The 6,620-nt window shown below is 40.0% G+C and overlaps 1 pseudogene; it reads left to right on the top strand.

Moving 5' to 3' along the window:
• The first annotated feature begins 5,493 nt into the window (after window positions 1–5,493).
• On the top strand, window positions 5,494–6,418 carry LOC140522032 (olfactory receptor 9G19-like; annotated as a pseudogene).
• The last annotated feature ends 202 nt before the right edge of the window (window positions 6,419–6,620 follow it).

Genomic DNA, 6,620 nt, shown 5'->3' with positions numbered 1-6,620 from the left:
TTTCCATGAGAAAGTGCAGTGAGTTATGCCTCTATAATCTCATGCTTCACTTAGAGAGTGACTAGCCTAGATTACCAAGGAGTTTGATAAACTGTCAGAAGAGAGGGGATTCCAACTACCAAAATGAACTCTATCTCTTAGTCACATGAAGGTTGCATTTATGGACTGCTTCATAGGGTCAAAGCCTGATTCATTGCCAAGTGACAGTATAACCTATCTGCTTGTGGTTTTTGCAATTGCATTTGGTAAAGTGCAGAGGAAACCATATGCTTGGATCAAAGTGGTGCTTATGTTCCTTTGTCCAGAGCTTCCAGCAACCAGGTACCGTTTGTTTGCTTTTTCGAATTGCCCTTGGTTAAACCTTGTCATATACTTATCAGATATTTAGATCAGAAAGGTAATTTGAAGGTCTTGATTAAACTCTTAGTCTAATCTCTTTCGTTTACAGATGAGGAGACTGAAGTAGGGAGAGACGATAAGTCACTTGCCAAAGTTGACGTAGCTGATAAATGTCTGAGGGGGGATTTGAATTTAGGGCTTATGAACCATAGTCAGCCTCATATCTGCCTGAATATCTTCATACCTGTTTAAAAGTACCAACATAAAGATCAAGTAAATGCCTTTTCTTCCCCCAAAGTACCATGTAGTTTTAAAGGTCTCCTTATGAAGTCACCATCTCCCTTATGGAGCTATTGTGAAAATGAAATTACCTATGTAAAAAAAAAAAAGGTTTCGTTTGGGAAATCTGGTATGATTGAAAATACATGAAGGATTTCAGTAACATGTGGAACTCTTAGAATGAGAAGTCCTTCTACCCATCCAGAGCTGGAATTAGGGTTGAAACACTTTAGTTGATGTGGTAAGTGTAGGGGCTACAAAGACAAAGATAGATACTATTCTCAAGTTGCTTAAAATCTTGTGGGAAAAATAAATAAATAGCTAAATACACTACCTATACAGAATGGATGGAAGGTAAGCTGAGAGAAGGCACTAGAAGTTAGGGGGAAGCAGAAAAGACTTCCTGTAAAGCTAAGATTTGGAATGAAAGAAGTTATGGAAATGGAATATGAGGTGGTGAGAAGAAACATTCAAGCTATGTGGCAGAGTAGATAAAGGAATTGCTTGTTTCACACACAGACACACAGACACACACACAAACACACGCATACACATATATACTTGCCTAAGGGAGACATTACTAGTATCAGACATGGATAATCCCATGTCTGATTGACTACAAGTACAGTATTGATATTCAGTTAATTTTCGGTTATGTCTGTCTCTTCATGACCCCATTCATGGTTTTCTTAACAGTTAAACTAGAGTGGTTTACCATTTCCATTTCCAGCTCATTTTACAGATGAGGAAACTTAGGAAAATAGGGTTAAATGACTTGTAAATGTCTGAGGCCAAATTTGAATTCTGGAAGATGAGTCTCCCTGACTACAGGCCTGGAACTCTATGCACTCTGCAACCTAACTGCCCTACCAGCATAATACTCCAAACATTACACCAACATGCATGATGAAGATAATGATGGTGAGGAGGATGAAGATGAGGATGATGGGGTACAATTTCATTAGTTTGAATTATTTTCAATTAGTGGGAGAGGTGATAGGAATGAGCTAGAAGCCTCTTTTACAGAATGAACTTCCTTCATTTCAGTCCTAAGCACAATGCAGAATATGCACTCTGATTTCAAATAATAAAACAATTTCTTTGATCCTGGAAGTAATCAAGCTAGATAAGTACCTCTTAGATTGGTCGCCTTGAGAAGTCCTGTCAGTTGCACTGATGAGTAGCTCTGATGATGCCCTATGAAGGCTTTTTCCACCCTCAGATACTGGAATTTTGTTATTCTTTTTTATTTTTACTTTTTTAGTGTAAATTTATTTATTTAAGTTTTCAACATTCATTTTCACAAAATTTTGGGTTCCAAATTTTCTCCCCATTTCTCCCCTCCCCCACCCCAAAACACCGAGCATTCTAATTGCCCCTATCACCAATCTGCCCTCTCTTCTATCATCCCTCACTTCCCTTGTCCCCATCTTCTCTTCTGTCCTGTACGGCCAGATAACTTTCTATATCCATTTATCTGCATTTCTTACTTCCTAGTAGCAAGAACAGAACTCGATAGTTGTTCCTAGAACTTTGAGTTCCAACTTCTCTTCATCCCTCCCTCCCCACCCATTCCCTTTGCAAAGGCAAGCAATTCAATATAGGCTATATCGGTGTAGTTTTGCAAGTGACTTCCATAATAGTCGTGTTGTGTAAGAATAACTATATTTCCTTCGATCCTGTCCTGCCCCCCATTGCTTCTGTTCTCTCTTTTGATCCTGTCCCTCCCCAAGAGGGCTGACTTCAAATTGCTCCCTCCTCCCATTGCCCTCCCTTCCATCAGCCCCCTCACTCTGCTTATCCTCTTCTCCCCCACTTTCCTGTATTGTAAGATAGGTTTTCATACCAAAATGAGTGTGCATTTTATTCCTTCCTTTAGTGGAATGTGATGAGAGTAAACTTCATGTTTTTCTCTCACTTCCCTTCTTTTTCCCTCCACTAAAAAGTCTTTTGCTTGCCTCTTTTATGAGAGATAAGTTGCCCCATTCCATTTCTCCCTTTCTCCTCCCAATATATTTCTCTCTCACTGCTTAATTTCATTTTTTTAAGATATGATCCCATCCTATTCAATTCACTCTGTGCTGTGTGTGTGTGTGTGTGTGTGTGTGTGTGTGTGTGTGTGTGGGGGTGTGTGTGTAATTCCCACCCACCACCCAGGTACTGAAAAGTTTCAAGAGTTACAAATATTGTCTTTCCATGTAGGAATGTAAACAGTTCAACTTTAGTAAGTCCCTTATGACTTCTCTTTGCTGTTCACCTTTTCATGCTTCTCTTCATTCTTGTGTTTGAAAGTCAAAGTTTCTTTTCAGCTCTGATCTTTTCATTAAAAATGTTTGAAAGCCCTCTATTTCATTGAGAGACCATTTTTTCCGCTGAAGTACTATACTCAGTTTTTCTGAGTAAGTGATTCTTGATTTTAGTCCTAGTTCTTTTGACTTCTGGAATATGATATTCCACACCCTTCGATCGCTTGCTGTAGAAGGTCCTGGATCTTGTGTTATCCTGATTGTATTTTCACAATACTGGAATTGTTTCTTTCTAGCTGCTTGCGATATTTTCTCCTTGACCAGGGAACTCTGGAATTTGGCCACAATGTTCCTAGGAGTTTCTCTTTTTGGATCTCTTTCAGGTGGTGATCTGTGGATTCCTTGAATACTTACTTTGCCCTTTGGTTCTTGAATATTAGGGCAGTTTTTCTTGATAATTTCATGAAAGATGATGCCTAGGCTCTTTTTTTGATTCTGACTTTCACGTAGTCCCATAATTTTTAAATTGTCTCTCCTGAATCTATTTTCCGGGTCAGTTGTTTTTCCAGTGAGATATTTCACATTATCTTCCATGTTTTCATTCTTTTGGTTTTGTTTTGTGATTTATTGGTTTCTCATAAAGTCACTAGCCTCTATCTGTTCCATTCTAATTTTGAAAGAACTATTTTCTTCAGTGAGCTTTTCAACCTCCTTTTCCATTTGGCTAATTCTGCTTTTGAAAGCATTCTTCTTCTCATTGGCTTTTTGAACCTCTTTTGCCAGTTCAGTTAGCCTATTTTTCAAGGTGTTATTTTCTTCAGCATTTTTTCGGGTCTCCTTTAGCAAGATGTTGAGCTGATTTTTATGCTTTTCTTGGATCTCTCTCATTTCTCTTCCCAGTTTTTCCTCCACCTCTCTGACTTGATTTTTAAAATCTTTTTTGAGCTCTTCCATGGCCTGAGCCCATTGAATATTTATTTGTATGTTTGGAATACAGAAGCCTTGATTTCTATGTCTTTCCCTGATGGTAAGCATTATTCTTACTCTTTTGAAAGGAAGGGAGGAGATATCTGCTCACCAAGAAAGTAACCTTCTGTGGTCTTATTTTTTTTCCCCCTTTTCTGGGCATTTTCCCAGCCAGTTACTTGACTTCTGAGTGTCCTCTCCACACCCACCTCGCCTCCAGATCCGCCCAGCCAGCCCTTGGGGTCTGAGACTCAAATGCTGCTTCGCAGCCTCAGGGCTTTTGGTAGGGGCGTGGCTGCTATTCAGTGTAGGATTAAGTTCAGGTGCTCAGGTAGTGGCAGGGCCTCCACATGGGACTCAGTTCCCTCAGGGGGTTTATGCTGAGACCTTCAACAATGGATCAGAGCTCCTGCCTGCTTTAGGAGTCCCTGTCTGCTGCCACCTCCGCTTGTGCCTCCCGAGGGAACCCGAGCTATGGGGACACCCCACTCCCCTCTTGATGAGCTGAAAAGACCCTCTCACTGACCTTTGCCATCTGTGGGTGGAGGGACCTGTGCGGTCGCTGGAGATTCTCTCCCTGAAGCTCGCTAGAATCATCTCCTTTTGGTGCTGTGTGGCCAAGGCAGGGCTGGGCTCTGCTCTGGTCTGGGTGTGCGATGGACCTTTCATGTCAGTTCTTCAGGTCTCTCTGGAACAGAAATTTCCTCCACTCTATTATTCTGTAGCTTCTGCTGCTCCCGAATTTGTTGGGAGTTCTTCTTCACAGGTATTTTATGGGCTGTGGGTTCCGAGCTAGCATATATGTGTCTTTCTACTCCGCCATCTTGCCTCCTACCCCCGAATTTTGTTATTCTTGACATTTGCAAAAACACATATATGCTTTCATGCTAGCATAAAAAGAGGTCAAAAGATATGAGCCATTGTGGTTTGATGGAATGAGAACTGAATGTGGAGTCAGATGAACTTCAACAAATCACATCTATTTCCCGAGTCTTAGTTTCCTTATCTGAAGAATAAAACAGTTGGATTCAATGACGAAGTAATAGCTCCATAATTTCGTGATCCACTAGGTTCACAGAGAGCTGATTAGTGGGATCCCATTAATCATAAGCAAAAATAGTCTCATGGTTTAATAGTGTAATTATGCATAATTAAAAATGATGCTCTACCCAATATTTCTATACTTTGTGGAAATGTCATTGCTGTAGACAATTTTTCCACCATTTCATAGAACAACTTTCAACTGCTTGGTAGACATTTTTGAAAATGTCTGTGTCTAAAACATCCTTTACCCTTCAGGCTGGCAGGTAATGAGCCTCTTTGAAGTTGCTGGGCTAGTCCTTGCATGATAGTCATGAAGTCAGTGACATGGCATGCACTTGAAACCATTTCATCTTGGTAGGAATCACCTGAACTTCATCTCTCTTTGCAGATTTTGAGGACCAAAGACCACTTCGAATGAAATAACTATTCCAAATTCCAAATGTCTGCTGGTATTGATATTTAACCAAATAACAACATTAAATGATAGGCAAATGTTGCTGCTTGTTGATTGTAGAGTTTAAGAAGTAATGTCATGTTTCTTTTTTAATTTGTTTTATCTGGCTATGGGCAATGGTGCTTCTGGTCCACTTCTCCATGGTAGATGAAACCTTCTGCAGGCATGGAGAAAAACAACCATACAGTAACTGAGTTCGTCCTGCTACGTTTCATCCAGGATCCTATGATGCAATTGATCCTTTTTGTTCTTTTCCTCATGGCATACTTTCTTACATTGGTGTGGAATCTCACTTTGATAGTATTAATCTATTCAGATTTCCATCTACACACACCTATGTATTTCTTCTTTGAAAATCTGTCTTTTGTGGATCTCTGGTATTCCTCTGTTTATGCTCCCAAAATCATGGTGACCTGTGTCTCTGAGGATGAGCATCTCCTTTGCTGTATGTGTCTCTCAGTTTTTCTTCACAGCTGCACTAGGACATAGTGAATGCTACCTGTTGGCTGCTATGGCATATGACCATTATGTAGCCATCTCCAATCCATTACTCTATGCTTAGGCCATGTGTAGATGGTTACATATATGTTTGATTGGCATTTCCAACATTGGCGGTTTTGTTAATGGTGTCATATTTGCTAGCAATACATTCACTCTGAATTTCGGTGGGGATAATATCATTGATGACTTCTGTGATATCCCATCCTTGGTGAAGCTGATAGGTAATGTAAAGGAGAGTTACCAGGAGGTGCTCTGTTTCCTCTTGGTCTCCAATGTCATCACTCCTACTCTACTAATCCTAGCCTCGTACCTCTTTATCATTGCTGCCATCTTGAGGATTCGCTCTGCGCAAGTTCAACTCAAAGCCTTTTCTACCTGTTATTCTCATTTGATTTCTGTAACCTAATTCTATGGCTCTATTTGCTACATTTATTCTCACCCAAGTTCCAGCTTTTCCATGGAGTGCGACAAAATTGTCTCTACGTTTTACACTGTGCTCTTCCCCATGTTGAACCCCATGATCTACAGCCTGAAGAACAAGGACGTGAAACAAACCCTGTAAAAACTCTACAAAATGACAGCTTTCTGAGTTTGAAGAAAATTTGTTTTTCCTCCAAAACAATCATACAAATATTTCATTTGATTGTTACCTAACACTTACAGTTGTATCAAATGTTTTCTGTTGTACTCATGTATATCACCAAATGCTTCCTTTGGGACTTCTCCTACATAATCTCTCAGAAATCTACACGTCATTCTCCAAAGAATCAATTAGAGTGTTTCCAGAGTTT

This window comes from Notamacropus eugenii, chromosome 2, assembly GCF_028372415.1.
Source record: "Notamacropus eugenii isolate mMacEug1 chromosome 2, mMacEug1.pri_v2, whole genome shotgun sequence".
In the NCBI taxonomy this organism is placed as follows: Eukaryota; Metazoa; Chordata; class Mammalia; order Diprotodontia; family Macropodidae; genus Notamacropus; species Notamacropus eugenii.
This window is presented reverse-complemented; position numbering and strand designations above follow the sequence as displayed.